General features: G+C 37.1%; 1 long non-coding RNA gene across 3 annotated transcripts in view; it reads right to left on the bottom strand.

The window, feature by feature from the left end:
- The window catches only part of LOC120799592, a 51559-nt gene that overhangs the window by 22654 nt on the left and 11348 nt on the right, over positions 1-17557 (bottom strand). Inside the window, exons 3-4 of one of the 3 annotated variants that reach the window (XR_005708852.1) lie at positions 4476-4617; positions 3633-3968 (exon numbers count right to left, since the gene is read on the bottom strand). The exons of 1 other annotated variant lie outside the window; for it this stretch is intronic. This is a non-coding gene — a long non-coding RNA (uncharacterized LOC120799592). Of the gene's footprint in view, positions 1-3632; positions 3969-3988; positions 4072-4475; positions 4618-17557 lie in introns of those variants that run through there. One more of the 3 variants, XR_005708853.1, reaches the window with a different exon arrangement.

Raw genomic sequence — 17557 nt, 5'->3', positions numbered from 1 at the left:
TGTTAGCATCTCATTTGAATATCTCATATCTTCAAGACACAGCTCAGTTAGAGTCATCTGGGCTTTTGTCCCCAGCACGGGACACCACAGGCAAGTCAAAGAGGTGTCACACATCCAGCCTAGTAATTTGTCATGAAAGAACCCTTTCCTGGGATGAAGGTAACGAGCTGTCAAGGTTATAATGGCTAGCATAAACATAGCTAATTAATTAGAAACCAGGTGAGGCTGGGTAAGGCTACACTGCTGAGAGAATCCATGATCAGCTAATATGTTACATACACCACTCAGAATATATTGTTAAGAAGGCAAAACAATTATGTCGGTGTGAAAATCAACAAGGAGAGACTGATAAGGAGTCTCTCAGTTGCACCTGTAACAACCTCAAAGAGAGCATGCATTATAAATACAAAAGCCAAGCCATTCTCTATTAGAGATGAAGACCAAAAGACACTCAGACAATAACATGTCAGCATCTCTTAAATTGCACACCAACTCCCTCAGACGTCTCAAAAATGCCAAACAAAATGAAAATGACATGCTCCGGCTCAGAAACTTGGCGCTGAGTGAAAACTTTCAACAATGCTTTTCTCAGAGGGCTGAGTTGTCTCTTTTTAGACTTTGACAGTAAACTGCAGCTAATCTATCTATACTCTTCACTGGGAGGAGAATAGGCTTTTATTGTGTCAGGCTTGTAACATCATTTTGATATTGTAATTAGTGAATGAAAAGAGATCAAGCATTGCTGTAGTTGTGAATTTAGCCCAAGCCAAACAAAGGCTGGGTGGGAGTTAACATTCAGGTTAAATCTGAAAACTGTAAATTAAGGCAGAGAGGTAAACCGAGACAGTCTGACTACCTACATGTATAGCATGTCTATAGGTAGCTTCAAACTAAGGCGTTTAGAGTTTGCAGAATCCCATCAGTGTAATTACCACTAATTCTCATTAATACTGGGGATGCTGAAGACACACAGCATACCAATTCCTCTGCCCCAGGCTGTATTTCTAAAATTTGCTTTATTTGATTAATGATGAGCAAAGTTGTACATTTCTTCATAAGGCAATGAGTACATACCCTATTTCTTGAGACTAGAGATTTTGGAATAGGTCTGTTTGTAAATGCAGGTTGCATATCATAATGTAGTCCACCAAATATTTTGAAAAGGCCTTAATTTCTGAGTCTTGAGAGATTTTTTGGATTTATCCAGTAAACCCACAATCACAGTAATTCAATCTGAATTTCCAATATGTTGCAATGTAAATGAAATCTGAATCGGTGTAGCGAAAGATACAGGACTGTTTGCTGAGTTTGTATATTATGTGATGATATGTGACGACCCAAGGGGTGTCAGGTGGATGATGGGAGGGCAAGGGACTCAGACAGATTACTGATACATTGACCACCCCTCTTCTATCAGCCACTTTTAGCTAGCATAGATAGCAATGACTTTGAAGGCACATTCATCATGAAAGGGGGGAGGACCAATGTCCACTGCTGTCAACACTCTCCAGCCCCTTCAACAATAACAAGCTGGAAAATCACAGAGGTCCACAGCCTTACCAGTTTGAACCTCTAGTCTGTTTCGCACCTCATGGAGGTTGCGAAAGGCAGGTTTTGTAGGCACCGAGTGCATTAAGATCCAAGCTAGCTAGCAAGCAAAAGCTGGTTCTCCCTAGCTTAGGTGATGAGAGAGAAATTACTTACTTAATGTTATGGCCATTTTCAATTTTCACTACCACAACATTTTGGTATTAGCCATCTTGATGACTGCCAATATATATTCTTGGTGGTAAAGAGTTGATCACCCAGTATTCTGCTTTTTATTCTAAGTGCAGCCCCCCCCCAACTTACCACCAAAGTTGGGGCGGGGCAATCCTCCCAACAAGAACAGCATCACTGGTTTCAGCAAGTGAAGTGTCCAAAAATGGCACGTTTACATTCAAGTGACAAACCCCTGATGCCAATGTAGTAATTACGATGGGTGCAAAAGAAGAAGTAAGGTGACTTTATACAGTGACAAAGTCTGCGTAGGGAGGAGGTCGGGGTGGACAGATGGGTCAACAACAAAAGCCAACTTTTTTTAAAGCATCTATTTAAGCGTAGTATTGACCACCATGACGCCAAGGCTACCCTAACCTTATCAGAGTAGCCCTTATATCCCAAAGCACAATATTTCCCTAACCTTAAAAAAGTACCTGTTTTAACCCAAACCATGATCTTTCCATAAACCTAACAAGATGTTATTGTGCCTAAACCTTAGGCACCTCACATCACATCATTAAAAAAACCTATGTGATTATGTACAAAATCAATGTGATATGTGCACAGCGCAGAAAACAATTTAATCTGCATTTCCTCGTTCAGCTGAATGGAAACAATTAAATATACTGAACTGAGAGGCTTCACAGTGTTTATCTCTAACTCTGTTCATGTTACTGCCATCTGAAACATGGATGGTTAAGATGCTTTACACATGTTCTGTGATTTTTCTTAGCTGACACCACTGGTTAAAATTCAGAAACACACAAGTGCAAGGGAGCAGCAAAAAGAGGAAGGCCTTGCAGTCAGGAATGTTGAAGGGAAAGCACATTTAGAAGGAGAAGTGGAAACTCAGCATAATATTCTGAGCCACAGAAATGCCACAATGCAAAATGCTTCATCCTATAGATTACTGTGCAAATCAATTAACATTTTGTTTTTATCAAACCTTTGGGAAAATGCTATTATTTTGGCAAAATAAAAAAAACTCCACTCCACAGACCTTTCTACTTAACACAGAAAAAATAATAAATATTACAAACTATCTTAGGCTTAAAAATTCAGTGGTCTCATAATTCTAATATGTTCCCCATTTAATTGAGTGCAAACAAGAAACCCAAGAACCTCCATGTCATATACAACCATAAACTGAGTGCCTCATTTTGTTGATGTCTCTGAGGACTTGTTACACCACATCCACCACCAGTCTTTGTATTACAGGAGTGCAAACTCTCTGTTTCAGTCTGGAGAATGGTACAGTCCATTCTGACAGTGGAGACTCGTGTACCTGCCAGCAGACAAATGGACTGTGTTTCTCACCATGCACAAGTCCTGAGGGCTTACAGTTATGTTACACTGGACACGGTTGCCAGATATAACTATTCAGGTTATAATATTGTGCTGGCCATTATACTGACAGTACAGTTATCAGGCCAGTGATGCTAGTTATTGTTCTATAAAAATAACAAACTCAATTTGTCTTATTAATCTAAAAATGTTTTACATTAAGAACATAGACAATTAATTTGTCTTTTTTTGACACTCAAGAATAAATGCTTATTGATTAATTTTGTTTTTAAGAAAACTTAATGAAAAGGATTGCATAATATATATATATATTCATATATTTCTGTTTGTAAAATTTTAAGGGGCCTTGACATTGTATCCTTGCACTAAAAAGATTGTGTTTATTTTTTTTTTTCTTTTTCAGATTCTTTTTCTAAAAGACTTACACAGTCACTAATAACGAGAAGGTGATAGGACAAATCTAACATAAAGCTGTGGATAAAGTGTAATCTATCTGTAAAATAACTGCAGAGTTTAGATAATTAACATAACACATTTTATTTTGAAAATAAAAACAGCCACAGCATTCAACAAGTTATTACTTACAGAATTTTTATCAGAGATGCTCAGCAAATTTAGTGAAAGTTTTAGCAGACCTGACTTTAATTTCCCTTAGCATTGCAGATGCCGTGGATGAAACCATTTCCATTTCTCTGCCCTCAGGCTCCTAATGGTGCTGCTGTGGTTCCTGCTGCTAAGGGGTAGCTGCCACCACCCCCCTCGTTTACCTGCTCGGTGGTGCGGCCCGAGCCTCGGTCAGGAAGTGCTGAAGCTGATCCAGCTTATCAGGCTGGCTCCTCCAGGGGCTTCTGCCACCATATGGCTGACCCAGGCCCTGCAGCCTCCCCAGGGGTGACTCGCGCCTGGATCAGAGTAACGATTCTGAGTATAAGGCTCTCCACGTTACCCCTCTACCCCCAGCATGACTACACAGATGTTGTTTCAGCAAATTCCTGAAAACATGAACTATAGTGGGGAGATGAAAAAGAGGTTAATTAGGATGCGTCAACCTTTCTACATGCCTTATTTCTCAGCTGATACCAGATATAAGAGATATCAGTTAGTGAGGTTTTCTTTTTCAGTACATGGATGCAAAAAACATTAGTTGCACAGACTGGCAAATGGACAAAATGGTCTACCACCACAATACACAGAATACCATGTGGGAGATGCACTTTCCAGCTGTTTCACTTTTCCAGGCAGTGCCCTGACATTTTAAATATGCTTTCACCAGTGGTTTCAATGGTCCTGCTCCAATATTTGCATGCCTTTTGTCCCCCAAAGGCAACAAAAGAGGCTAGAGAAGAGATAGAAGGGGAAAAAGTGAACAGTTTTTACACCAGCCAAAGCTGTATCTAAATGTGTCTTACATCTCTGCACCAGGCTAGGCCCCCCATCCCTCTCATCCTTCATTCCTCTCGCCTCCTGGAGGGCAGAATGATTGAGGGGTGCTACCACTGCCTTTTATCCTGCAAGCGAAGGTCTGCCTCTCTCCATAGTCAAAAACATCAACTGTAGAGGTGTAGTAAAGAAGAGGAAAGCGTAGGGGAGGGTCATGAAGTGTCATATATTCCCCTAAAGCACAATGAGCCATGCACAGGTTAGATGCAAGGATATGGAAAGTCATTATTTGCAGGCCTAAAGGGATGTAGTTGTTGCATGGGCCAGATGGTAGATCAACAACAGGCAAAAAAGGCCAACCTATTAGAATCCTCTGTAGTATAGTGCATTGCTATTAAAGAGCTACAAAAGCCTTGTTGTGGCTACCTTGTTATCTAATTTGTGTTTATTTGTGCGCCATGTGCACTGGTTGCCCATGGGAATATGAAGATGTCATTTACATGTTTGAGTGCACTAAGGCTGCTTATAAAGTGTAGGCAGTATGTGTTTGACCATGTTAACAAATAGTGTTATATAAAGAATGATTCTGTAATTTAAAGGAAAATTTGTGGAAAAAAAAACCCAAAATATAATTATAGTTATACGTAACTAACTAGGAATAGTTAATCAATCAATATAGCCACTAATTTTTGGCATTTCACCTTTACATAGTGTAAATCCTCTTCTTTTGTTTTTTTTTTCCAGTTACTGGATTGAGTAGGTTGGTCAATATGAAAAATAGTGTAACAAACAGCATGGAAGTCTCAAAAGACTTAAAAAAAAAAAAGGATTTTGAGCTGAAGCAATCATATTTACATATACATCATACATGGCTTAATGGCTAAATTTATGTGCAACATAAATACATGATAATAATCCACTTCATATGTAACACTCAATGACAAGAGGCAAAAATTAAAGGGCAGCAAGTGGAAGCCAACTAATATTCCAACAAGGCAGAGTCACTCCACAGTCAGTATATCAGACAATAAGACATCATGAATACAATTACAGCCTAAATGTACCAGTGCAGAGACAAAAACAGACTCAAGACAGTTAAAATCTATCACAGAACAAAGGAGACAGCACACAGATGAACATCAGGTTTCAGTTATTGCTGTGTTATTTCTGGCTTTGGAAGCAAAAAGCAATTATCAGCGAGAACATCAGTAAAAGCATGGAACTGTTGACATAAAAATGTCCACTTCAGTATTGCTTTGCCGCTCATTCCAGTTGCTGGGAACAGCAAATTGTAATGAGGAGAGCCTGATGGAGGCGTTAGCTCTGGGGACTGTTAACTGACGGGCAAATCGGGTATTATAACTGACAGATGAGATTTGTAGCATGCTTAGGTTTGTAATCTAATCTCTGCTGTCATCAAATGACACTATCAGGAGTTGTTTAACTGTCAATGTATAGGGAAAAATCACTTTGTGTACTCATAATATAGTTGCTTGAACATTTACACTCAAGAGTTTTATTTCATGAGTTTCAGTTAATGTCTGTCCGTAAAGTTAGTCAGAGTAATTACCCATGAAGCAACCCGAGATACCCACACCACCTTTTGTTTTTGGAGTGATATGCTTTAGTACTAACACTTTTACTTTCCTTTCTCTGCTTAAAAATATCAATTCTTGAGAGCATCCAGATCTGCTTCACAAATCTGAGTCACCGTTATGTCATGTAAATGTATGCATTAAGTCAACATTTTCATTTAATCTTTTAAGATATGTGATCAATTCTGCCAGAGTATTCCTGATCTGTTTGTTTATATTTTCATTTAATAATTTAATCCAAAGATAACTACACAGAAATCATAAGAAATTTGGTTATTAGGTTGAACAAATACAACCAAAAGTCAAGGAATGTATGTGAAAAGTTCAATTACTTTCTAATTACCAGTATTTTTCTCACTGTGGCCTCTGGTTCTATAATAGTGAAAGAGATGGTGATGATTGTTATGTTTGCAGTTACAACAGTGCCATGCTGCAGGCAGGACCAGCACAGTGCAGTGTTTATATGGTTTGTAGGGACACCTATTGGCTAAATGTGAATACTACACTGTAGTGTAAAAAGATGAAAATGTCCCACCAATCAAGAGTGCATTGCTTTTAATTTGTGCAGTTCATTAACGTTGAATAACAAACAAGATTTTCCATACATAATGGATTACAATTAAAGTGCAAGGCACAATCTTGTCTCCTTTCCTTAAAAACAGGAAAAAAATAGGGGCTAGAGTTTTCCGACTTTTAATACACAGTGCAGTCACATACTGAGCAGTCAAGTCAGCCTGTTAGGAATAAAAAGCAGCACTTCCTTAGGACATACTAATGAATCATGTATAAAAGATAATCATTATTGGTTTATAAACGCAAGCGTCTCACAAGCCACAAGCACACAATTCAGTCCAAGGATATGCAACAACTAGTAATATTGTAATTAAAACTAGAAACGTGGCTGAAATTCTCAGACTTCAAATAACACAATACTACGACAACATCTCTCAACTACAAAAAAGCACAAGTGTTTGAAACATCTGCATCGTCTGTTTAAGATGTCCAAGAACAAATGGAGGAATTTTAGCCTTTTAAAATGGAAACTTTCAGATCATAAGGTTTTTTATTTCATTCATCACAGATGCACTTTTGGATATCCAAATTTAGTTTCTCAATTAGTGACTAGTGTTTAAATCATTCCTGCATACTGTGGGGCCAGTGTTTGTATCATTACGTTATCCTCATCTTTCTATTTATGTAATAAAAATAATGGAGAATGGAGCGGAGAAATCACGAGTAAAACAAAGGAAAAGCAGTAAAAATGTTAAAACTAAAAGATATCCCTTTAATGTTGCACTCACTTAGCCTCTGCTCATTTCCACAGTGCTCAACAGGTGTCGTTTGCTACCGTAAGTCCTACTTAACGGCAAAAAGACTTTCCTCCTGTTTCAGTTTCACCTTTCATGGACCAGCTACCTTTGAAAGAGTGAGTGTATACAATAAATAGAATAATTCATGATTTTGTCATTAAAAATGAAAAGTTTCTTTTCCTCATACTTGGGATGTGTTTTGAAATTATACATAATGGACCATAGATGTTCAGAAGTTTTTCCAAACCTCCTCTAGCTACATTGGGAGACGTACATGAATCCCCCCTTACGTTTCACAGGAGAGGGGTACAAGGGCTTTAATTATGTGCAGAGCTCGGATCATTAGCATGGATGGGGGTGCAGTATGGAGCGTCCTCGTCTCCAGTCAAGGCACTGTGCTCTAAGTCGACCACCCCCTCCTTTCTCCTCCTCCTCCTCCTCTCATGTAACAAACGAGCCCTGGCCTTGTTATGGAGGCACAGGTTAACAAGCACCAGCACAGTAAGTTCATGCTCATGAGCCGTAAATACATGTATGATGATATAGGCTAATACAGGTTACAGCCAATTAAATCAAATGATAATTGTATCTAAATTCATTTGAAATATAGTTCATGTGAAATCTTTAGGATTTAAATGAATCCTAGACTTTAAAGTTTTTTATGAAATCTCAAAGTTTGAAGCTGAAATGCAATTCAAAATTTGCATTCTTGAGGAAAGTATTTTAAAAAATTTCCAAGTACCTGTCTTTTCATGAACCTATGTGATCAATCCACTTAATCCCACAAAAGACACCCTGATCTAAACGGCTGCGCTGCTGGAAACAATCTGAGTATTATTGTGACACAGATACATGTAATGCTCACGCACATTTATCCCAACCCAGTTCTAAACTTTCTCAATTATTCATTAATATGAAATTGTGTTTGTCTCAAGTGGAACAGTGCGATTTCCTCCTGCGAAATACAGGCATTGTTTGGCCCCTCTCCAGGGCCACCGTCACTCCTTTGCCAATTTCTCCGTTGACACATATTGTTCAGGAATCCCTTTCCCCCCGATAGTTTGGAGAGCCCTGATTTGTCCTAATCCTGAGACCATTTGTAATACAGAAGACTGGGATAAATAATAAATTGTGTATGACAGAGTCAAAGGAACAAAAAAATGGAACTCGCGAACAAATGGTTTGCTTTATGGTTGGAAAAGAAAATCTTTCTTTACGGCCGCATTATCAAATCATGATATGTATATTCATTGTTGAAATGAATAATAATAAGTGGAATGTGGGAGAAATATGTAGAACAAAAATAACTGTGACGCTGCTATCTGCTGTGACGGCTTCATAATTGTGCCGCTCTGAGGCAGCTCACTGTGAAGATGTAGAATTTTGTATATTGTTGGAAATCATGTGGCTCGTGGATACAGCTACATCTCAGCCATACTCTATGGATATCGTGTGCAATTTTGATGTGTAAGCGGTTGAGAAATAAATGCCAATATAAATCAAAAATATTAAGCAGGAATATTACCAATATTTTACGACACGATTAATCATGTTTTAATTTGCTGCTGTTACTTAGGAACATTGACGATTAGGAATGAATGTGTTACAAAGCGTATTTCAGGGAAAAAAAAAAACAAATAAAAAATTAGGGTTAAAAGGACTAAAACTATGCAAGTGGAACTTAGTGGAGCTTCTTTTGCATATGTTTAAACATTAAATTGAAAATGCTATTGGATGGGTTTGTCATTAATGATATACATTAATTTGTTTTATTGATGTGATTTACGTTAGTGTGCAAGAGTGTGTATATAAAATAACTAAGATGTAAAGTGTGTATGAAAGTGCAGCCCCTTTGTCTCAGAATGATACTAATGTGTTTCTTGTTGTAAAGTAACTAAGTTAATAAAATCTGATTTAACAGAAAAACTGTTTAAAAAAAGTCTGATATAACAAAATCAATCAATACAAATTATATAATTGTTCTTTATTTGGATCAGAAATTTAATTGGGGGATTATTAAAAACCATTTTTAGTATTAAAACACAATCATTTAGATATTGATTACAGTCTCTCCCTTCCATGAGAAATTCTGCTCTGTTAATCTGGTAGACAAATAAATCCAATATAATCATGTTGCTAATTTTGTGTGATATCATGCTTTCAAATGGTCAAATAGTATCATAGTCATAAAGTGACCTCTTCCAGAATTTCCCAGAGGCGGTTTTTTCCATGAATGTTGCATGCCGAGTATGAATTCATACATAATTTGGAAACACTTATAACACAAAAAGATCACACGACAGTGTGATCTTCTATAAGCACTGTTCATTCAAATCCTGCAAAAGGCTACTGAATAACTTTAATAAAAGATCAGTGATGCAAAAGACTCTCATAAAACAACACTCATCCATTTTAATGCTCCATTTCAATTTCCTTTGTAATTGAGATTCCTTTTGCAGAAACTAAATTAGTTTGAATAGTATAATTTGTAAATATATGTTAATTAAGCCCTTTTCTTCATCTCGTTTGTTAAGAGAGAGCAGAGCCAAATGAAATTCAAACTTACCTGTAAGGCAGACTAAGGACCTGTCTATGAATTAAGGCAAATAAAAACACTCCTGCACAGTTTACTTTTTTGCACACTCAGTTGTTTTTAGTTAGGCGAGGGTCTTAATTGCATTGTCGTTAGTGCGTCTAATAATCGCCACGGGACATTTGGGTTTATGAACCTATGCAGGCTTCTAGTGTGTGTAAAACCTGCAAAAGGAAAACTGCAGGAAAAGGATGCCCACCACTGCTCCTTAATTTAAGGAGAGATTAATAAAGTAGTTGCTAGACTTGCAGTTTGTTCTCCCTAAGGGTTGTACTAATAATCTTAGAGATACAAGGTTCATCTGTGGAGATCTGCCCTTGTGAAAGACCGACAAAACTTAAAAGGCTTGTCTTAAAAGATCTCTGATGTGCTGCTGTTACTTGTCTATAATTTACTGTTAGTTTCATGCAGATGAAATGTTAAAACAGTGTCTGTCTTTACAGTATAAAATACTGTAGTGCCTGTCTGGTGGACTAAACTGCTAACAAAGTGGCCTGTAGATGAGAGACCAGGAAGAAGGTGATGTTAAGGCAATCTAGTTCTATATTAAGATAGATAGTATAACATAGTGGATGAGGCAGGATAAGAAAGAGAAAAAGCAAAAACAACATCTTCAAATACTGAGACATACTGCTACTTTCACCATTAGCCACGCTAATTTTAGAATACAATTTTTAGAGCACAACACAGTGTGGACAAGTGTTTGGTCAATGTTACTTCAAATTACTTGAAAATACTGATAAATAGCTCCAAACTGCACACAACAATCATGATTTTGAAGTATTATTATTTCTCATGCAAAGTAAGTGGTTTTAGCTCAGTGCACTTCCACATAACAGAAAGAAAGCTACTGCCCCGAAGACTTGCTGATAAAGCTGGAGTTGATATTAAGGGATAACTCTGGAACGTGAATCTGGCCATGTTTCAATGTGGCATTGTTAAAGAAAATAATGTCAAGCCTCCAAATCTTGAAAAATGTGTCAGAGATCTGCCAAAATATATTTGAATAATACCTGGTTTGGACCAAGCACAGACAAAAAAAATAACAGACTAAGGAGTAATTCATATATCTAAATGATTAATGGTGCTTAAGTAATTTTTTGATTATTAAAACAAAATTAACCGCTGACAATTTTTAAATGATAATGGATTAACCCCTTATGTCATTTATCAAGTCAAAGGTTGAAACTTTTGATGATATAGCCTCTTAAAACTGAGGTTTTTTTCCCCATACATCATTGTAAATTGAATACCTTTTTTGACTGCTGGTCACACAAAATAAGCAATTTTAACTTTGAGCTCTGGAAATTTGGAATTAGAATACATTATAAAAGTGAATTATTAATCTACAATAATAAACTTGATATTTGATGATGAAAATTATTATTAGATGTAGCTGTAATGAAGGGTGGTGGGAATGGTCAGAATGTGTAAACTCACTGCAATTAAAGGGTCTTGCTCATCTTCTGTCATTAAATACTGAAATCACTGCACTAAAAAGCTGTCTCTTCTGATGATTGCACATTACTGTAACCCTGATTTGTAAAACAACGATTTAAAAAAAATTCACGGTAATATGGAGGTGTTGTCACTAAAGCGTTGCATCAGTGAATGAATTCAGGTTTGAGTAGAATGGGTGGGGAACATTAATGAGATGTACGCAGATGACAGGGAGCATAATCATATTCAAGTGTATTCACAGAAACACTCTAGTCCCTTTGCAGCAAGCAATCCCAGTCCCAAATGTTGATCAGTTTTTAATTTAACCATTCTGTTCCCAAAATCAGACGTGCAATATTTTCAAACAGTGTTTAGACACTTTTCAAATTGATTGCATTTTAGAACTCAAGTGTGGCTCACTGGTACAGTAGTCTTACCAGTGTTTGCTGATGAAGCACCACTGATTTTCAGTTACGGAATGCGTAAGCATGAAGTTAAAACAAATAGTCTTGTACACTGCAGTACGTGTGTAATGTCAGAGTGGAAATGGTTTCACATAGAAAAGTCACATAACTGAACATAGCTCAGTGCATTTCTAAATGCCATATGTTGTCTTTAGTAGAAGAAGACAAAGGAGAAAAAAAAATCATCTTATTTTCAAATCTTGAAGACATACATTTTGAATTCTTGATGGGAAATGACTTTCGAATGTTCAATGAACAGGCTTTAGCCACCAGAACTTACTTAACATCTGTTGTTCTCAATTTATACAAAATTTAAAGCCACTTTTATATTACTGTATGTCTTCCTTTCGCACAACTAGCTTCAAGCAGTGGAATTAAACAGTTTTTAATGTTTTTATAGCAATGATATGGTTTCTGCGTTTAATTCCTACAGCCTAATTATCATTTAATTAAATCATGAAACAATCTAATTCCGTGCTGTATTTTTTTGTTGTCATGTATGAATTGCTTTTCTTTTTCAATTTGGAGAAAACAAATGACTATATTTCATAAGTACAAGCATCATCCTTTATTCATGGTAATAAAACCATAACCTTGCATTGCACTCTTGACCACCTGTTGGGATCTCATACTAAATATTTCACAGCTTTTCTCCCTTTTTACCCCTTCTTCTATGGCCCTTTGATGTTTTTGTTCCACATTCTTTCCTCCTTTTTTTGTCCTCCCTGGAATAGCTGTGGAATAATCCTACGGTTTTCGCCTTTCATGCCTGAAACTTTGCATTGCATTTTAACACTTGTCTGGAGAACATCCTTTTCCTTCTGTGTGAAAGGTCATCTTTAATAAAAGTGGAGGGCTGAGAAAAGCTGTAAATCTGTACTAACCACACAGCGCTGAGGTCTCTGGGAGACTGATTAGCATCTGGGAGCCGGTGCATGGCTTCTCAATAATGAGAAGAAGTGCTGGTTGGCCGCCGTGTTACTCAAATCTGCGTTGATGCCATTTCCCTGGTTGGTCAGGAATTATTACTGGCAACATTTTTTCTGCATCCATCATGGCAGGCAGCCATTCAAAGAACTTTTCACTTGAAAGGTTTGTTAATTCCTAACAATCCTGTCACTAGAATGGAGATGTGACCGTGTCTCCCTTCAGATTCGAGAATGCTCCTGTGTGGCCATAGCTCTGGTATAACATTGCCATCACATATGCAAAGCATAGATTAAGAAAATAGCGCTCTGCTTCCAATCTGAAAATATTAGTAATAGTAATTTAGATTCTCAGCTTCTTTAACAACAAGTTCGTGGTAAAATTTGGGGGACATCCAAAATAATAACTGACCCAGCAAATTATTGACTTAAGCACTCTCTATTCCATGTATTTATTTTTGGCCCATTTGTGTACATCTAAGAAGAGAAACAATGGTTTAGCTTAAAGTGTTTTACGGCAATAAAATAAAACTACGGTAGGCTGCACTGATTGAAAACTGAACCTATTTGTTAAGTTTAACTGGAATTAAAAACATAATAATGAATGTAAGGTCATACCCATACATAATGATAATGTTTCTGCTCCCAATTGTTTCTCTGGCATCTGGCCTTACTTTACACAAAATTAGAGAACTACATAAACTAACAAAATTGATAAATGCATGATGATTAGAATGTGAAATTATGTATAATCAAGTGGATCAGTCAAAATAATTATTTTCTATCTTGGCATTTTGTCAATTAGACCTATATTTATTCAGTGAACTGACACTTTATCTATGTAGAAATCAAGAGCATTAAAAGCCCTATCGGCTAAGTGAATATTCACTGTCTAGCATGCAATCAGTGTGGAGATGACAGCACCCATCAGTTCATAAAGGCCAACGTTGTCTTATTTTGCGTGTTTTTGTGTGTGCCAGACGCGTCCTTATGCTGCCTTCCGCTTCTGACACCATCAGCAGTAGAAAACCACAGCAACATCAATGTAGAAACATATATTAACTCCCATTGTAGGAATATTACATACATTACATTGTACTTCAGTCTCTACTGCAACCAGCTGTCTAGACCAGACATGTTTAAGCTATGACTTTCAGTTGTTGTCTTATGTCTGCCTGATGGAAAAGATACTCATCTCAGTACAGTTGTCTACACTTGAATGGGCGCAGCAGTGAGCCAAAGTTTTGTTTAGATTTCAAGTCCATTTTCCCCAATTTTCACTTGAAACTACATTGATTGTGCACTGTGCTGTGAGTGCTATCACAATACTCATGAGTGTACAAAAGTACAGTGGCTGAACAAGCTTGAATTCTTTTGGTTCTTTTCGTTAGTTACTAAGATACTTGAACAGAACTACGTCAGAACTGAGTATATGGCTGGATCACATGTGGTCAATTTGCAAAATTGAGGACATAATTGAAAACTGTTGTGGAACCTCTGTAAACAGCTAATTTCAATGGAAAGCCTGCTCAAAAAGTTGCTAAATGTCAGTAGATGACATAACACCCTAATTAGCATATTCATGACATCCTCACGTGGTATTTGCATTCTGCCTATTGTCGGACAGTTTCAGCCCTTTATCTGTTTGCTTTTCTCCTACTCTCTGAGCTCACATATACAGTAATTTAATACAGCCAAATTCCCAATAAAGCTGTCCTCACTTACATGTTTTCCTGTTTCTGTTGTCAGTCAACGGAGCAAGTATTAAATAGTGACTGAAACGCAGCACATTAAGACTACATTTTAACCAGCATTCACTTCCAAGGCATTCTCCAGCTGCTGCTCTGCACTGCTAAAATCCTGATGTTATAACTGCGATGTCATCTGACAAAATCATCATGCACATAAGTTGAAGACATCGACTATGCTGTTATTTCCGTTAAATTTACTTGTAAAATGATCACTCAGAGAGATAGTGAGAAGCTCTGTGTCAACTGCCGTGCAATCAAATTAATGAGACACATAGAGGTGTGCCTGTGAAGAGAAAGCCCGCATCACGCTCGCTGGGCAGTACTGGCGAGTCTACGGAGAGTAACTAAGGTTTATCCAAAAATTCGCTAGATTTTTCACTAGGTGCTTTTGGAAAAAAAAAAAAAAAAAGTTGCCAAAGGGGTCTAAAATGACAGTAAATCTAGTAACAAAGGCGCTAGGTTGGTAACACTGCCTGTAAACACCCCCTTTGGCGTAATATAAGCCAATTCATTTTGAAAGAGCAATGGCCAATGAAGAAACTAAACACTTGGCTGGCCGACCAATGCTGTAACTTGGGTCCCACTTAAACCTGACTCGACTTAGTCCCATCTGTATATGGGTTACCACCTTAATTGTTCACTGTCTCCATAAACTGTCACCTGTTCACACCCGTCAGCTAATTAATCTACCAATAAACATCACATACGTAAATGCTTAAATAAAAGATTATAGTTAAACAATTCAGCACCAATGATGCGTCAATGCATAAAATGACAGCTCAAATATCTATTTCTCTCAAAATCAGCAATTTCAGACAACTGTTTGCTGGAAAACGCTGAATTATGAACTGCTGAGTGGGCTAGAACACGGCGTGCTGTGGACCCTTTGGTTTCAAGTTGGATGTGTAAGACAAGGTTTCTGAACAAGTGAATATATCTGGAGAAAAGTCAAAAAACAGCATTCTTGCTGATATATGTATACTTTTTAGTATAAATGAAAAATTGTTTAAAATACTAAGTTCCCTACTGAATGCTATTTAAGGAGCCTACCATGTGTTTATCGTTGGCTGTGATGTTTAAATTGGACACTGTCAATTTTCTGATTGTCTTGTAATCATACTATGTATTCCTCTATTGCTTAAAAGCAGCATCAGATAATAAAAAAATACTATGTAGATCCAGTACAATTTCTATTATAATGATGACAGTGATTGTGATGCATCATAACATATTCTTAATGAAATTCTTAAGTCTTCTGCCCTGGTGTCAGGTTTGACTCGATGATGTGGTGTATCTATGATTTTTCTTTTTTGTCTATTCCCTGGACAAAAAAGGAAAAGATCTAAACCTTTTCTTTTCGACTGAATTTACATCTTCTCCTCATTTCTCCTGCTTTCTTACCAAGAGAATTCTAATGAAGGGCAGAGTCAGATATCTACAGGGATACAAGAAGACCTGGAGATAGGAGAGAATGCAGCCACTGATGGCAGGAAATTTCCATAAAAGTACAATCAGGTTGGAATTTTAAAAGTGAATGTTTAAGTAGTCTAAGAGTTGGGCTTTGAATCACACTCTGATCAAACCCAAGACATCTCATTCAAAGAATAATGATTTTTTACCCTTAATTTTTCTCTGTTTCTGTCTCATCTGTGAGCTTACAGGTAGAGCAAAGCCCAATGGTATTGTTTTCCCTCCAGTACTTGAGTACAGGAGCCTTTCTTCTGTTGGATTAGACATGGCCAAAAAGAATGGCAAATGTAGATATGCCATGTTATTAGTGGTTGGCTACAGAGTGAAGATTCAGGGCCCGATCCACTGAATGCATTTCATGTGCCCTCCAACACTGGATTGCAAGTAAATAAATATGCATTTTTTATATATTTTCATCTGAAATGTGGAAAAAAAAGTCTTCCTGTTGTGCATATGTTCCCATGGATATGAAGATGTGACTGAATATCAAATATCTATTGTTTGTGTTCACAAGAATAATGGACAACACAGTGGTGAGAAGAAAGAGATGCTTTCATGTGAGAAAAGAAGTTATTGGACCATGGTTTTAACAAGATGTCCTCAATAACACTTTGGTAATAGGCAGATAAAGAATGCGAAAGAGCAATTTAACTCAAACACTAAGTTTTAAAGTACCATTATTAGCATATTTCCATTTAGTGAGAGTCTTTTTGACCAATATTTGAAATGGAAATTTCAATTTTTTTTTGCTCCTTTGTCTCGTTGCTGAGTAAGGTTTTGCACATCATATGCACAATATGTTCATGAGGTATCAAAGGTCAAGACACCCAGCTGAAAAGGGGGACCAGAGTGCTACATAAGCTCAACTGATTCACCTGCAAATTTAACAGAATCCTCACAGGAACTGCAGAGAAAATGTAACCTACAAAATTAGGGGCTATTACTTTAAATAGACATATTCCACCATTAAACACTAACATAGGCAGAAAGCTGTTTCATATTAACATTAAATTAAGTTGCTTCTACTTTTTACTTCGGGATGAATGGCTACTTATTAAATTACTGGGTGCCGTCCTAAGTTGACCAAAATTGTCCGCTAAGAAGCCACACTGCAAAGCTTAGTATGTTCAACTATACTGACCCTACATTTTTCTCTTAAGTGGTTTTGATAAAGTGGTGGTGTTGATAAAGTAAAGGAAACTTTGTTTAAACTAGGTATGAGGGTCTATACATTTTTAGTTTCAAATGTGATCTGTCAGACATATGTGTTTTTGCTGCAAGCTATTACTCTTTCATGGCCCCTTTTTGGAGAGAAGGTTCCTGACCAATTATTTTTAGACAGATGCAGGGATGCAGAATGACTAGAAGCATCAGCTTTTTTTCCAGATGATGCCTAAGGTAAGGGGAGAATGGCCAGAGGCTACGGCACCCCTCCAGGGACATAGAGGGCTTATAAACTGTGAAACTGACATATCTCATCCATTACTTTTGCTAAGTAAACCTTTAAAACCTTGACAGTCCTCTACATGCTTTTCCCAACCTGTATAAATTTAGCATTTTAT

Source organism: Xiphias gladius, chromosome 15 (assembly GCF_016859285.1).
Source record: "Xiphias gladius isolate SHS-SW01 ecotype Sanya breed wild chromosome 15, ASM1685928v1, whole genome shotgun sequence".
In the NCBI taxonomy this organism is placed as follows: domain Eukaryota; kingdom Metazoa; phylum Chordata; class Actinopteri; order Istiophoriformes; family Xiphiidae; genus Xiphias; species Xiphias gladius.
The sequence above is the reverse complement of the archived record's forward strand: the minus strand, read 5'-3'. Positions and strand labels throughout refer to the sequence as shown.